Here is a 17,864-nt window from a genome sequence, read left to right on the forward strand (position 1 = left end):
GAAAATCTGGAAAGAAAATGTGAAGTGTGATTTTATTTATAGAATTTAGAATTCATGAGCATGGACAGATAAGACGATTTATAGTTCTGATGCTTCGTTTTGGTTGTTTGACAGACCAAGAGGAAATAGGCCGAGTCTACAGACCAGGGAACTAGCCAAGACTGTGAGTGACAAAACAAATTTCAAAAATGATTTCTAAACTGTAATTTATGGTTAAATGGTTTACATGCTTGAATATGAACTTATGAATGATACATGATTTCTATGAATGGTTTCAAGCATAAGTTTTAAGCTTAGATTTTTTAATGAGGTTTATATACGAGCACGTGATTATTGACTTCTTGAAATGTAGTTGAAACGATACCATTTAAGGTAAAGTATGTATTAGCGAGTACTGTTTAAAGATTTTCAGTTTTTCATGAGCAAGCCGAGTAAGCTTGAGTTTTACGAAAGATAAAGATAAGTAGGAATGTTTTAATGTTTTCATGTGGTTTTCTGAGACTTTTATTGACTACATGACTGGGATATTGAGCTCGAGGCTATATGGTACCGTGTGCACACAGGTTATATTCCGTTGTTGACGTTGAGTGTACTCCGTGACAACGATGCTTTCGGGAGTGCTAGGTGGGCCCCACTACGACAAAGACGATGGGAGTGTTGGGCGGGCCCCACTACATCGTAGAGCTAGTAAAAATTGGTTGTACTGGGCGTGCCCTACACAACGTTGATTTGTCATGTTAATTAAAATGTTTTATATACTTGATATGCCTTGCTAGATTTTAATGACGTACTTGCGGAACATTTGAGAAAGCTTTTAGCGTTACACGTTTATGTTTAACGCTTTGATTGAACAGATTTATACGTTTAAAGGTTTATCACGTGTTCTGATTTGTGGATTTACAGTTTTAAATTTAGTCACTCACTGGGCTTCGTAGCTCACTCTTTCAAAATGTTTTCTCACTTTTCAGGTAGAGATCGAGCTCCCGGTGCCTAATAACTGCCAAAGTCTGTTTTCTCCTAAAAGCTTCCAGATCAAGCTTCATAGTGGGTGGAGTTGTACATTGTGTCTGTTTATATTGTAAATGTCTTGGTAAGAACTGGATAGTTTATGGTTGTGTAAGCACTAGATGTCGTGGTTGTGTAAACCCTAGTTGGATATGTTTTTGGTTGTGATATCTCTATCAGGTTATTTTTCAAACCGAGTTATGTCAGGACTGCACTTCATGTGTGTCTAAAGGTTTTCAAGGATTTCGTTATGTTGTGTTACATGTAAAGTATTTTATATCTAAGATTAGTATGTTTATCAGGTTCAACGATTTAGCAGGGTCGATAGGTATCGTTAAAGGAGGACGATGTTTGTTGGCTTCACGCCATCTCTCTGACTAAGCTAGCAGGTAGTCTGGGAGAGAGTGTGACAACTTGGTATCAGAGCGGTTAGCTCCATGGAAAATGAGACAGAGCAGTTAGTGCTTAGAAGAATCTAGGAAGTAAATAGTTAGACGCTGAGTCAGTTCAAATAGAACTAGCATAGTATGGTCCAAGTATGGATAACAGTGAGTCCAGTCAGGACTAGAATGTGGGTAGAAGTTTAGTATCATGCATCTGAGTTAAGTATCTATAGCATGTCTGATGTGTTGATATGTTATAGGAGTCATCCCACCACGTACCAGCAAACGATGCCGGCAGAATTAAGATGGGATGCAGGATCCTACCCAAGGTCAATCTGAAAGGGGACCTAATACCCTAAGAGTTCAGACTGGTGCAAGAAACGAGCAATTTTTTAGATCTGCACAGAAGGTAGGTAGGCCAGAGAGAGTAGGGCCTAGTGATCCGGAAAAGATGTATGGAATAAAACGGTTAAAGAAATTAGGATCCACAGTGTTTGAGGGTTCCACAGATCCAGTTGACGCTGAGGTTTGGTTAAATATGCTTGAGAAATGCTTCGATGTGATGAGCTGTCCTGAGGAGCGAAAAGTCAGATTGGCCACATTCCTACTGCAGAAGGAGGCAGAGGGATGGTGGAAATCCATATTAGCCAGGCGTAGTGATGCACGTATGTTAGATTGGCAGACTTTTAGAGGCATATTTGAAGACAAGTATTATCCCAACACATACTATGAGGCAAAGAGAGATGAGTTCCTGGGGCTGAAGCAAGGGTCACTTTCAGTGGCCGAGTACGAGAGAAAGTATACCGAGCTTTCACGGTATGCTGATGTAATTGTGGCATCTGAGAGTGACAGATGTCAAAGGTTTGAAAGAGGGCTGTGTTTTGAGATACGTACACCGGTTACATCTATTGCTAAATGGACGGATTTTTCTTAATTAGTAGAGACTGGCCTACATGTGGAGCAGAGTATAACAGAGGAGAAGTCAGTAGTTGAGCCTAGTCATGGGGCTTCAACAGCTAGTGGTTTTCGAGGTCGTGAGTAGCGAAGGTTCACACCTGGAGTGAATGTTTCAGGCCATCAAGATTTTTAAGCGTCGGTCTGGTGGCTAGTCATCGAAGCAGATGAGTTCAGGTAGTGCTTATCAGAGGCAGAGCCAGAGAGCACCCAGTCAGTCTGCTAGTTCAGCAGCAAGACCGCGGATGGAGTCTGTTGCTAGTGAAACCAGGAGAACCCCATGTGCAAGTTGTGGTAGGAATCATCAGGGTCAGTGTCTTGTTGGTGCCGGTGTGTGTTACCAGTGTGGACAGCCAGGGAATTTCAAGAGAGACTATCCACAGCTGAGAGCAGCAGTTCAAAGAGACCAAGGCATTGAGTCCCACACAGTGGAGCAGCCGAGAGTCTTAGCGACTGCAGGAGAGAGCACCAGTGGTGCAAAGCAGAAGGGAGTTGTGGGTAGACCTAGGCAGCAGGGAAAAGTCTACGCTATGACTCAACAGGAAGCGGAGGATGCACCAGACATGATTACTGGTACGGTTTTTATTTGTAATGTACCTGCACGTGTTTTATTAGATCCAAGTGCTACGCATTCCTTTATTTCTAGTATGTTTCTAACTAAGCTGAATAGGATGCTAGAGCCTTTATCTGAGGGGTTAGTTATATACACTCTAGTTGGTGACGTTTTACTAGTCAATGAAGTGTTGCGTGATTGTGAGGTTTTAGTAGAAGGTCTCAGTATGCTAGTGGATCTTCTTCCACTAGAGTTGCAGGCGTTACATGTAATTTTGGGAATGGATTTCTTATTCACTCACTATGCTTCTATGGATTGCCATAGGAAGGAAGTGACTTTTAGGAAACTAGGTTTGGCTGAAGTGGTTTTTAGGGGTGAGAGGAAGATTATTCCTACGAGTTTGATTTCAGCTCTGAAAGCTGAGAAGTTGTTGAGGAAGGGTTGCACAGCATTTCTTGCACACGTAGTAGAGGTGCAGGAAGAAAAGCTGAAACCAGAAGTTGTTCCTGTAGTGCACGAATTTCTTGATGTTTTTTCAGCTGATCTATCAGGTTTGCCACCTGATAGAGAGGTGGAGTTCACTATTGAATTGTTACCAGGAACAGCACCTATTTCATAGGCGCCGTACAGAATGGCTCCGAACGAGCTTAAAGAGCTGAAGGTGCAGTTACAAGAACTAGTTGACAAGGGATACATCAGGCCTAGTGTATTGCCTTGGGGAGCTCCAGTGTTATTCGTGAAGAAGAAAGATGGTACCCTCAGATTATACACTGATTACAGGCAGTTAAACAAGGTCACGATATGTAACAAGTATCCCCTACACTGCATTGATGACTTGTGTAACAACCCGACCCCCTAGAACTTAGGTAAGGCCGTTACTAAAATAAATGCATGCAAAGAATTTAAAACGACACTCAGTTATTTGAAATAAATGCTAATTAAAACAAGAGAAGTTCAAAAGACATTTATTAAATGCAATTGTTAAAAACAATAATAGGGTACTCATAAATCATAAAGGTTAATAAATACATATGAAAAACAATTATTAATAATAAGTTTCAAACATCAAAACTTAACATTAAGAGAAACATGAAAAGAACTCTAAATCTCATGATGCGGAAGCATAAAAACTAGTCCCAGTGGCTCGATCATGAATTCCGCTGCGCCATCGCCAGTGCATCTCTACCCTTACCTGAAACATCAACATAAGAAAGAATGAGTATGACATACTCAGTAAGTAGCCCCACCATTGGGGTCGAGCTAGGCATCTATGTCCTCTAGATACTCGCATATGGCACATAAATACATGTAACAGATGAGAGACTGAGTCCTATCCTATTGTACTTAAAAATGCCCACAAAATTGGTGAATCCCGAAGGAAACACAAAATTGGTGAATCCTGAAGGAAACACAAAACTGATGAATCTCGAAGGAAACACAAAATTGGTGAATCCCGAAGGAAACACAAAACTGGTGAATCCCGAAGGAAACACAAACTGGTGAATCCCGAAGGAAACACAAACTGGTGAATCCCAAAGGAAACACAAACTTGTGAGCATCTAACTAATTAAAGAGGATAGTCACACAGTCTTAACGTGCTATGATTCAACATTGTACAGTTCTAAAACATACATAAAAATCCTTGATACCATGGCTGCATCACATACACATAATTCTTAATAACATATTATACATCATCCATGTATAACTTATATCATAAATCCACAACATGCAAGTATGCCTCAACACCAGCAGATCAGACATCGACATATGAAAACACATACTATCACATACTAACGATCAAGCACTTAGGAGTGTATGTAAACAAATCAAAATTTGTGCCAGAACATACTTTGATTTAGGTCATACTATCAATCAACATGCTAACATTTACCATAACATACATTTATCATGCTAGCATACAACTAAAGCCTGGCCCGTGGGCAGTTCCAGTGGTAAGATTACTTACCTCGAAATTAAATCCAAAGAAGCCCAAGCAAGCTTATCCTTTTCAAGACAAGCAACACCTAAGCTAAATCCAATATTTAAATCAATATTTTGGGTCTAACTCCAATTAACCAAGTTATTCAAAGACCTCCAATTTTACTTCACCTAAACTATAGCTCGGTCTAAACTTAATTCCAAAACCCACTTCTGTTGGTTACCTGAACATACACAAAGTTCAAAATTAATAACTTAATTCTCCACAATTAATCTTAATTCAAAATAACCACCCAACAACTTACTCCAAACTTACCAAACTTCAAAAGATAATTGGCCTTTACTTTGATGAGCAACACCCTAAATGTCTCAAGTCTTGAATCTAAAATCCAAACCAAGGAGATGTTAACAATTTTAACCCAAAACCAAAACATATAAAATTTAATCTAACCATCCCCAAGCTGATTGGTGTTCAAGAGTAACCACAAGAATCGCAAACCTTATACAAAACACCTATCGAACAACCTTGAATCTGGTGGATGGTCGCTTCAACAATTTTCAACTCCAATCTAAAGTCAAATAATGCAACCAAGGTTAACTCTCATTCCAAACTTAATGGGCATCCAAAACTCAACCCAACCCAACAAGAAATGATCTTACCCAAATCCAAGATTCCCTTGAGATCACACAATGGTGGCAAGTGAACTCAAGCGATCGTTGAGGCTTCGACGGCGACAAAAACTTCGATGGCTGAATGTGGACGTCTAGCTAGGGTGTCGAATGGCCTCACAGAGGTTGAGACAAGAGCGAGGCGCATCGCTGGACGACGTTAAGCGACGGCCGGATGACTCCACTCGACGAGTGACCTGGAGTAAGGGCTAGGCAAACAGATCGAGCGGCAGACGCGCGGATCTGGAGGGCGGGGCTTCGAATGCGGTCGGGCCTCGCCGAACGGTAGGCATCAGTTGGGCAAAACCTCAGCGGCAAGCGGCTAGGGTCGGACTGACAACATCTGGACAACGGGTTGAGGAGATCGGCTGCTGGTCGAGGTCAGCGGCAGGAGTGACGTGGTGGGGTAAGGCATCGATGGTGGCTAGAAAAAGGAAGGGGGGGCCGGATGCGTGAGGAAGAAAGGGGGGTTTGATTTTTTTTATTTATTTTTTTATAAATAATAATAATAATAATAATAACTAAAAAAGGAAATAAGTATAATTATACTTTATTCTTTTTCCTTATTCCACTTTATACTATTAAATTCCTTTTCTTTTCAAAAGAAAATTAATTCCTGCCATTAATTTTCAAATTGAATAATTTCACGCCAACTATTAAATTCCGCAACTATACTTGACTTCCAAAATTCCACAAATGCCCTCAACAATAAAAGGAAATACTGAAATTACATAAAAATATAAAAAAATATTTGGAGGGTGTTACAACTTGTTTGACCAGTTAAGGGGAGAAGCAGTGTTCTCTAAGATTGATTTGAGGTCAGGATACTGCCAATTAAAGGTTAGGGAATCAGATATTCCTAAGACAGCATTCAGGACGAGGTATGGGCACTATGAGTTTTTAGTGATGCCATTCGGTTTAACGAATGCGCCAGTAGTTTTCATGGACCTCGTGAACAGGATCTTCCATCAGTACTGAGATCAGTTTGTGATAGTATTCATCGATGACATACGAGTTTACTCAATTGACAGGAAAACCCATAAGAAACATCTGAGGATTGTTCTACAGACACTACGTGATAAATAGTTGTACGCTAAGTTCAGCAAATATGAGTTCTGGTTGAAACAGGTAGTGTTCTTAGGGCATGTAGTTTTAGCGGACGGAGTTAGTGTTGATCTGCAGAAAGTGGAAGCTGTTGTCAACTAGGAGAGACCAGCTAGTGCAACAGAAGTACATAGTTTCCTAGGCCTTGTCGGATACTACAGACGTTTTGTTGAGGATTTCTCACAATTAGCATTACCCTTGACAGCTTTGATAAGGAAGAATGATAAGTTTGAGTGGTTGGATAAATGTGAACAAAGTTTCCAGGAGCTGAAGAAGAGATTAGTGACAGCACCTATTTTGACACTTCTTATAATAGGGAAGGAGTATGTGATTTATTGTGACACTTCGAGGCAAGGATTAGGTTGCTCTTATGCAGGAAAGGAAGGTAATAGCTTATGCTTCAAGGCAGTTGAAGAAGCATGTGTGTAATTACCCTACCCATGATCTTGAGCTAGCAGCAGTTGTTTTAGCACTGAAGATTTGGAGACATTATTTATTCGATGAGAAGTGCCACATTTTCACAGATCATAAGAGCCTGAAGTATATCTTTGATCAGAAAAAGCTGAATCTGAGACAGAGGCGATGGCTGGAACTGATTAAAGACTATGACTGTACCATTGAATACCATCCAGGTAAGCCTAACGTAGTGGCCGATGCATTAAGTAGGAAGTCGAGACTTCCGAAGAGTGCCTTGTGTGGTATTCGAGCACCTTTGCTAAGTGAGTTAAGAGGTTTCAGGGCGATTGTGACTGCAGAGAGTTTGGGGAGTCTTTTAGCTCAATTTCAGGTTAGGTCTTCTCTAGTAGCAGAGATTGTGAGAAGACAGCCAGAAGATAGTAATTTACAGAAGATACTTGCAAAGTCCAAGCAAGGCTCAGAAGCAGAATTTGAGTTGAGAGCAGACGAAGCCATAGTTAAGCAGAGAAGACTATGCATTCCGAGTATTAGTGAGCTTAAAGGTGCTATACTAGAGGAAGCTCACAGTTCAGCTTACGCTATGCATCCAGGAAGCACCAAGATGTACAGAACTTTGAAGAAAACTTATTGGTGGCCTGGTATAAAGCGAGAGATAGTCGAATATGTTGATAAATGTTTGATCTGCCAACAGGTTAAACCAGTGAGACAGAGGCCAGGAAGACTCCTTAATCCACTGCCAGTGTCGGAGTGGAAGTGAAAGTATATTACCATGGATTTTCTGTTTGGATTACCTTGTACTACTGGTGGACATGATAGTATATTGGTAATAGTAGACAGACTCACCAAGATAGCGCGGTTTTTATCGATTAAAGCAACGTCTACACTAGATCAGCTAGCTAAGTTATACGTCGACAGGATTGTGAGTCAGCATGGAGCGCCAGTGTCCATAGTTTCAGATAAGGATCCGAGGTTTACTTCTATGTTTTGGCCTAGTGTGTAGAAAGTAATGGGAACAAAGTTGAAGTTCAGTACAACATTTCATCCCCAGACAGATGGTCAGTCAGAGAGGACCATCCAGACCTTAGAAGACATGTTGAGAGCATGTGTCTTTCAGTTTAAGGGAAGTTGGGATACCCACTTATCACTTATGGAGTTTGCTTATAATAACAACTATCAGTCTAGTATCGACATGGCACCATTCGAGGCTTTATATGGCAGACCATGCAGAACTTCTGTATGCTGGAATGAAGTGGGAGAGCGAAAGCTAGTTGGTCCTGAGTTGGTACAAGTTACGTAAGATAACATTAAGTCGATTAGAGAGAACCTGAAGATAGCTCAAGATCGACAGAAGAGCTATGTAGATAAACGACGAAGAGACTTAGAATTTCAAGTTGGAGATCAGGTTTTCTTAAAGTTATCTCCGTGGAGAGGTGTTCTTTGCTTTGGGAGGAAAGGTAAGCTGAGTCCTAGATATATTGGTCCTTATCGGATAACAGAACGAGTTGGACCAGCAGCCTATAGACTTGAGTTGCCAGCAAAACTTGCCCGAATACATGATGTTTTCCATGTGTCCATGTTGAGGAAGTATATTCCAAATCCATCACATGTGTTGCAAGAATAATCGGTTGAGCTAAAAGAAGACTTGATTTATAAAGAGGAAGCGGTTCAGATCCTTGACAAAAAGGAGCAAGTTTTGAGGAACAAAACGATCCCACTTGTGAAGGTCCTTTGGAGACATCACGGAGTGGATGAGGCAACCTGGGAGTCAGAAGACCAGATGAGGAGGAGTTACCCGACACTCTTCACCTAAGGACTTCTAAATTTCGAGGAAGAAATTTCATAAGGGGGAGGTAAGTTGTAAACCCGAGACTTTCCTTGGATTATTTGCTCTTGTCACACATTGTAGGATGTTGGATTTAAGTTATTATTGTTCCATTGTTGAAGAAAATGGCAAAGCTTTCGGTTGAAGTTGCCTTTAGTAATTTTGGAATTTATAAATAAAGAAAAGAAAAGAAAGAGAATAAAGAAAAGAAAAGAAAAGAAAAGAAAAGAAAAGGAAAGGAAAAGGGAAAAGGGAAAAAAAAAAGAAATGAAAGAAATTGGAAACCCATTCAGTGCTTAGGGTTTAAAGTGAGAACCCCCTCATTTCAGCCCATTTCTCCATCATTTCCCATTATATTTTCAGAGAATTTCGAGAGAGAGAGTGAAGGAAGAGGAAGAAGAAGTTGCTGCAGGTTGGAGGTTGAAGAAGGGAGGAAAAGCTCATGCAAGTGCAACCATGAAAGAATTTGGGTTCAACCTACCTATCTCTTGTTTTTAAGTCGGTTTGAGCTACACAAGAAGAACTAAGAGGTGAGGCCTAACTTTCTTTAAAGTTAATCTATTTTCAACAAATTTCATGAAGGAAGCTTCAGCTAAATCTGATGTGAAGTTAATAGTTTTTGAAAAGGAATACAGAGCACAGAATTTTCGTGCAAATCAGACGGATCTCTGCTTTTCTCTGGTTTTCGAACATTTTGGGGTCTACAGGTTGGATTAGAAGCTCAATTAGGTATGGTTGGAAAGCTTATTCAATTTCCTATAACTTTCATAAAGAATTTGTGAGCCAAAAATGATTAGAGTTAGGTTTAATTTCAGGAGAAAGGTAGAGGGTAGCAGAGAAGCACGAATCTATTTTTGTTGTGTTCGGGGGATTTTTGGACAAATCCGTTGAGAATCTACCATGGCAAGTCTTTGTGAAATAACTCCGATGAGAAGAAAAAAGAAGGCATTAAGAAACCCACCTGGCCCAACCCTATACACTCTAAGATCCTTTTTCAAATCTCCTGTTCCCTGTGGGAGAAAGGAAAAAGAATTTCACGTTCTTCTTCCTTCAGGTAATTGTAGAGGGTTCCAAAATGAAGAGTTTGATATATACTACATTAATTTTGGTCAAGTATTGAGGAAGTTATGAGTGTTGGAAATTAGGGTATTGAATCTGGAAAATCTGGAAAGAAAATGTGAAGTGTGATTTTATTTATAGAATTTAGAATTCATGAGCATGGACAGACAAGACGATTTATAGTTCTGATGCTTCGTTTCGGTTGTTTGACAGGCCAAGAGGAAATAGGCCGAGTCTACAGACCAGGGAACTAGCCAAGACTGTGAGTGACAAAACAAATTTCAAAAATGATTTCTAAACTGTAATTTATGGTTAAATGGTTTACATGCTTGAATATGAACTTATGAATGATACATGATTTCTATGAATGGTTTCAAGCATAAGTTTTAAGCTTAGATTTTTTAATGAGGTTTATATACGAGCACGTGATTATTGACTTCTTGATATGTAGTTGAAACGATACCATTTAAGGTAAAGTATGTATTAGCGAGTACTGTTTAAAGATTTTCAGTTTTTCACGAGCAAGCCGAGTAAGCTTGAGTTTTACGAAAGATAAAGATAAGTAGGAATATTTTCATGTTTTCATGTGGTTTTCTGAGACTTTTATTGACTACATGACTGGGATATTGGGCCCGAGGCTATATGGTACCGTGTACACACAGGTTATATTCCGTTGTTGACGTTGAGTGTACTCCGTGACAATGATGCTTTCGGGAGTGCTAGGTGGGCCCCACTACGACAAAGACGATGGGTGTGTTGGGCGGGCCCCACTACATCGTAGAACTAGTAAAAATTGGTTGTACTGGGCGTGCCCTACACAACGTTGATTTGTCATGTTAGTTAAAATGTTTTATATACTTGATATGCCTTGCTAGATTTTAATGACGTACTTGCGAAACATTTGAGAAAGCTCTTAGCATTACACATTTATGTTTAACGCTTTGATTGAACAAATTTATATGTTTAAAGGTTTATCACGTGTTCCGATTTGCGGATTTACAGTTTTAAATTTAGTCACTCACTGGGCTTTGTAGGTGGCTCTTTCAAAATGTTTTCCCACTTTTCCAATAGAGATCGAGCTCCCGGTGCCTGATAACTATCAAAGTCTATTTTCTCTTAAAAGATTCCAGATCAAGCTTCATACGTGGGTGGAGTTGTACATTGCGTCTGTTTATATTGTAAATGTCTTTGTAAGAACTGGATGGTTTATGGTTGTGTAAGCACTAGAAGTCGTGGTTGTGTAAACCCCAGTTGGATATGTTTTTGGTTGTGATATCTCTATAAGGTTATTTTTCAAACCGAGTTATGTCAGGACTGCACTTCATGTGTGTCTAAAGGTTTTCAGGGATTCCGCTGTGTTGTGTTACATGTAAAGTATTTTATATCTAAGATTAGTATGTTTATCAGGTTCAACGATTTAGCAGGATCAATAGGTATCGTTAGAGGAGGACAATGTCTGTTGGCTTCACGCCATCTCCCTGACTAAGCTAGTAGGTAGTCTGGGAGAGGGTATGACAACTGGGGTATTTATAGAAGCAGATCCTTTGATTCCGGACTTGTGGTCCCACGTGATGGTTATGGTAATTCCGCAGATGGAGGGATATTATTCCTTCTGTTATGCAATCAAACCATCAATTTTGCACAACCGTTAGTTGTACACGTGTCTCAATCCTCCGCTCTCGCGTTGCTCAGTTGCATCTTTTGATCATGGGTTCGCATGCTATGTTTGTTTTTATTACCGCATGCAGTCGAAGCGTAGCTCTAGACCGATTGTCGCGTTGCGCCGTTACTTTGGTAATCGTCTCTTCATGGTTGATCGACGGGCGCAATATGATAGAGATGCATTGATTAGTTTCTCATGAGCCTTGAGCGCAGACGGTGACTTGGTCTCCTACAAAACAGAGTAAAGTTTGGCTTGTCCTCCATCTTTTTGGCATTAGTGGGTGTAATTGCAAACATTTATAATTATTGTCATACTAGGTTAATTTTCATACAATTGGTGAATAATTAATAACTTTTGGCCGCAATATCTATATAAGGTGGTATAAATAACTTGTATTTCTACAAGTTATCATAGGTTACCACATAATGTCTCTTTCCCAAGTATGATTTCAATGATGAAAAATATGCTTATATTTCTTTTGTATATACTAGAGTCAACTTAGTCTTAAGATAGTCACCTCATGAAATATTTCTAGAAGTTCGGGGTTTGCTAGCTTTCTTTCAAACTCTCTTTACAACGCATTCTAAGAACATTGCATGACTCATTTCAATCTTTTGGTAATGAGGAAATTGCCGTATTTTAAATTTGAGGGTGAGGTATTTATTTTCGACCTTGCTATTTCTATAAATAATAATAATAATAATAATAATTTTTTAGAATAATAACTCCACTGTCAACAAAATGAGAAACCCGTAGTTGGATGTTCGCATGACATACGTGGGGGCAAGCTAAAACGAAAGTAAGTCACACGGATCAATGCATAAATAAATGATCGCAACTCCGCTGCCAAGTAGGTATGAGTTTAGTCTAAAAAAGAGCGCATTGCTCGTGGTTGGATGTCCACATGACACCCGTGGGGGCAAGCCAAAATGAAGGAAAGCACTTGGATCAGCGCAAGGTCAGAAAAAAATAACAATGACAAGAAATATGCAAGGATAAAATCATTTGATACCCCGGTGGAAAATTTTCTTTTTGAAATAAATCATGCGATGTTCTGGACATTAGTAAAGTCCTTTTGAAGGTTAAGCTTGCAGTCCCTAGGTCTTAGAAATATTTTAAGAAAAGGCTTGAATAAGACTTAAGGAAGTTTTGGCATATAGGATTTGAACGAAGTATCCTTGAGAAATCAAGGAAAAGAACATTGCGGTTGACTTGCTAAAGGAATCTTTAGCTTATGCTTGAGGACGCGTTTTGTTTTATTTTATTATTAAGGATGGATGGGTTTGAACATGGAATCATGCGTTAGAAATATCTGATGCGTTTGCTCCCATGCATCTGAGGTCATGCATTGGAATGATGATGCGTTAATCTTAGCATACAATGACCACACATTCCTATCACAAGTTTTCTTACGCTTGCGCCAAGTATAATACAAACGCAAGTTTCTCGGGTAATCCGAGGTCGAACATGGAGACTTGTCACTCAATAATATTTGTGAAGCAATGTGTTTGAGGCAATGAATAAGAATAAAAGTAAGGCGAAGAAGATTTAAATGTTTTACACACTACTCCTACTCCTAACTAAATAGATTGAGCAATAGAAGACTTACAATGAGAATAAGTAGAGACACAACAACCAATAACGCATAGTAATGTTTACTATCTTAAATCGCCCAAGTAATCCTAGCTCGTTGCACTAACGCATCACACCTTTAGGTGGTCAGCCGCATGACTATATCTCTATGGTACATGGTATCGTCGAGCATAAGATTGTGCCTATCTCTAGGAACATTACGAACCTTGCTTTGTGCGTTCCATCTCTTACCTTCTCAGGCAGTTAGACGCGGCTACTTAACTCATAGACAAGCAATGCAACATCCCATAGACAGGCATTGCCACAACCTTTCACCAAGCAAAGAGGATTAACTCACTATACTCGCACAATGCACACCTCTCGGTGGGTTGCTACATGCATCCTATCTCTAGGCTACACAATTGAGCATGCGATTGACTTTGATAAATAAACGTTGAAGATAAATTATGATAGAGATGAAGATGATGAAGAAGACGGTGATGGAGGAAGTAAGATTTGCATTGATCACAAAATATCTTAATATCTCAAGCTAAAATGTAATACAATACAGAGATTAGAAGGGAGATGAAGACTCTGCGTCAAGGCTGCTGGGGGTGCCATGGATGAATGGTGGAGATGTCTCTCTCGAGCTCTATCTCCGGCGAATGCTCCGATCGTCACTCGATCTGGGCTATGAAGATGAAGAATTCTCACTGGAAATCTCTCTCAAGCTCTCATCTGTGATCATAAACTTCTGCCTTGAGGCAAAAGCTTGGATGTCTCAAAATGCAAGTCTCAAGGGCTATTTATAGAACTTGGACACCGACAGTTGTAATGATGAAGGTATGGCTCACTGCTGCTGTTGTCGCGGTATGAGCGTTGTCACATCGCCTTATCTTGTTGATACTCCCAAGGTATGCGTCCAAGCTTAATTTAGCTGAAGTTATCAACGCGTTCTACCCATCTTGCGATCTTCTATTATGGTTATCACTCTGTGGACGCAATCTCTATTTATTCACCGCGTTCTCCATGCGTTGGACGCATGGGGTTATTGCAACTTCCATGCGTTGGACGCATGGGGTTGCCGTTGATAACTTGTAGAAATACAAGTTATTTATGCCATCTTATCTAGATATTGCGGCCAAAAGTTAGTAATTATGCGCCAATTGTATGAAAATTAACCTGGTATGACAATAATTATAAATGTTTGCAATTACACCCACTAATGCCAAAAAGATGGAGGACAAGCCAAACTTTACTCTGTTTTGCAGGAGACCAAGTCACCGTTTGCATTCAAGGCTCATGAGAAACTAATCAACATATCTCTGTCACATTGCGCCCGTCGATCAACCATGAAGAGATGATTATCGAAGTAATGGAACAATAGACAGTCGGTCTAGAGTTATGCTTCGACCACATGCGATAATATAAACAAACACCGTATACGAACCCATGATCGAAAGATGCAGCTGAGCAACACAAAGGCGGAGGATTGAGACATGTGTACAACTAATCGTTGTACAAATTTGATGGTCCGATTGCATAATAGAAGGAATAATATCTCTCCATCTTCGAAATTTCCATAACAAAAGTGGGGACCACAAGGCTGGAGTCAAAGGATCTGCTCCTATAAATACCCCAGCGAATTCAGAGAAACCATCCGATCTGACAAGCAGATCTCCATTGAATCTGTGCCAAGACATTGGCACCAGATTGTATCTACTCTATCTCTCTTTCATTGTATTCCATATTTTCTTTATCTCTTCATTCACATATCATGCATCAAACACTTAGTAGAAATATTCAATGTTTCGATTGATTTTGTTTACCATTTTCTGTCTATTTTCGTTCACCCAATAGTCACTTTCTTCATGATGTTTTCTTAATCCCTTGATGAGCAATATGAATCACCAAGAACTTAATATGTATTAAAGTTATAAAATACGTTTAGCTAAAGCATGCTAGACGGCATCTTCACCTATGAGAGCAGAAGTAAAGATGTCATTTTGATCTATTGAGAGAAGGTCAGAAGAGTGCGTTAACTAAAGCGAGTAGTACTTCCAGACATGGAAGCAACCTTGCATTCATTACGTTAGACTCTGTTTCACCACAAACATGTGGGAAACGTGGCCGATCACTGAGAGGTGTATGCCAAGAGAAGAGCGGAACAGTATTTGAACTTTCAATTCAATTAAGAACTTGCGTTGTTTGTAATACTTATCTTTCTCTTTCTAATCTGTTCACAAGACTTGTCATCGCATCCCACGTCTTTGCACAACCTTCATAGCCAGCCTTAATCCTAGTATCTTGCATATAAAGCCTGTATCTTGTAACATCTAGTTTAGGTTTATTGTATTTCAATGTTTTATCGCATTCTACTGCTTTCCTTTATTTTACTGTAATTTACATCATGTACACACTTTTATAAAGAATTGAAAAACCTGATCGCATATACCATGAACATACCGCAATAACTAGCACCACTTCCCCGTGTTCGACCTCGGATCACACTGAGAAACTTGCAGTGGAATTACACTTGGTTCCATCGTAAGGAAACTTGTGACAACGCGGGGCATACTACTTGAGCATCTCTAATTAACGCATAAATAGTAGTAGTATCGCATCATCATGAGCATTGAATATCATACATACAAAACACATGTTACAGCCGTCTGCATTCGTCTTTTGCGGTCGCTTGGCTTCAGATCATGCATTTGTCTGTGATTGCTTATTACAAATGCATGCATTTGATTCCTGTGGTAGCTACAAAAATAGACACTTTGGCATGGAATAACGCATAATATTGGGTCAGTGAGGTTTTAGGTGCTTATCGATGCAAAACTCAATTTTTCACAAATTTTAAGTATTATCACTGCGCTTTCTACCTGTTAGCCCTCATAATTCTAAATAAAAGGCTTATAATAACTGCCATTTCTGCCAGTTATCACCCCCCCAAACTTAGAATCATGCTTGTCCTCAAGCAAGCGTTACACTCAAGAAATTCTTAACTCACCTTCCTGCATTCCAAGACCGCTGCCACCCTCCAAACTTAGAGGGTGGCAGCATTCTCACTACAAGCTAAAAGCAAACTCAACAGGAATGTGATAAAAAATGCTTGAACAAAGGTTTGCACATAATAAAACTATAGACTTTCACAATTTGAAGAAACTATTAAAAGTAAAGAGCGCCTTGCGATGCCTAGCTAGAGGACGCGGTGAATTATTTGTACCATCATAGACGCATCGCAAAGAACCGCAGTCAGACAAGGAGAATTCCAAAAGGATAATGCATAAAAGATAACAAGAAAAGAACCTTAAGTAAAAGAATGCATGCAACAATGCGTTGGAGTTCATGCGATTGAAGCCATATGTTAAAGGGTGTGGAGGATTCTTCCGTTGTAATTGCGCACCAAGGAGAGTTATTATCGCACCTACAAGGAGCAAACGCACCACAACAAAGGAAGCAGCCGCATATCCAAAATAACAATAAATAAAAGTGATAACCTAAACTAAGAAAGCAATGTAAAAGATAAAGCAGAAGACGTCCCTAGAGGAATTGGAGTGTTGTCAGTATAAGGAGTCTCCCATATAGGAGATGACTCTCAACTGCTTGGGTCATGGGGTTCACCCTGGCCGTTGGAGCTTCCAGCAGTTGTTGGACGCATGATGGTTGACATACGTCTAAGACTACTTTTAGATCATGCGACAGATAGCCTTTCTATCTCGGGGTCAATATTTGACTTTCGACGCATCACCTATACTTCAAATATTGTTTGCAGCTTGGTCGCACAATCCACAATATGCCTAAGATTGAAAGGGTGCCTACAAAAACATAAAACTTCACAAAACATTAGCTGCCAAGTCCCCGGCAACGGCACCAAAAACTTGTTGATATAATTCAGGGATGCATTTTGTTTTATTTTATTATTAAGCACGGATGGGTTTGAACATGGAATCATGCGTTAGACATATCAGATGCGTTTGCTCCCATGAGTCTGAGCTCATGCGTCAGAATGATGATGCGTTAATCTTAGCATGCAATGACCATGCATTCCTATCACAAGTTTTCTTACGCTTGCGCCAAGTATAACACAAACGCAAGTTTCTCGGGTAATCCGAGGTTGAACACGGAGATTTGTCACTCAATAATATTTGTGAAGCGATGCGTTTGAGGCAATGAATAAGAATAAAAATAAAGCGAAGAAGGTTTAAATTTTTTACATACTACTCCTACTCCTAACTAAACAGATTGAGCAATAGAAGACTTGCAATGAGAATAAGTAAAGACACAACAACCGATAACGCATAGTAATGTTTACTATCTTAAATCGCCCAAGTAATCCTAGCTCGTTGCACTAACGCATCACACCTCTAGGTGGTCAGCCGCATAACTATATCTCTATAGTGCATGGTTGCGTCGAGCATAAGATTTTGCCTATCTCTAGAAACAATACGAACCTTGCTTAGTGCGTTCCATCCCTTACCTTCTCAGGCAGTTAGACGTAACTACTTAACTCATAGACAAGCAATGCAACATCCCATAGACAGGCATTGCCACAGCTTTTCAACAAGCAAAGAGGATTAACTCACTATACTCGCACAACGCACACCTCTCGGTGGGTTGCTACATGCGTCCCATCTCTAGGCTACACAATTGAGCATGCGATTGACTTTGATAAATAAACGTTGAAGATAAATTATGATAGAGATGAAGATGATGAAG

At 39.8% G+C, this 17,864-nt stretch overlaps 1 pseudogene; it reads left to right on the plus strand.

Moving 5' to 3' along the window:
* Window positions 1-1,683: 1,683 nt before the first annotated feature.
* LOC150038920 (uncharacterized) lies at window positions 1,684-3,754 on the plus strand (annotated as a pseudogene).
* The last annotated feature ends 14,110 nt before the right edge of the window (window positions 3,755-17,864 follow it).

Source organism: Benincasa hispida, chromosome 1, assembly GCF_027475165.1.
Source record: "Benincasa hispida cultivar pf3 chromosome 1, pf3_genome.v1.1, whole genome shotgun sequence".
NCBI classification, from domain to species: domain Eukaryota; kingdom Viridiplantae; phylum Streptophyta; class Magnoliopsida; order Cucurbitales; family Cucurbitaceae; genus Benincasa; species Benincasa hispida.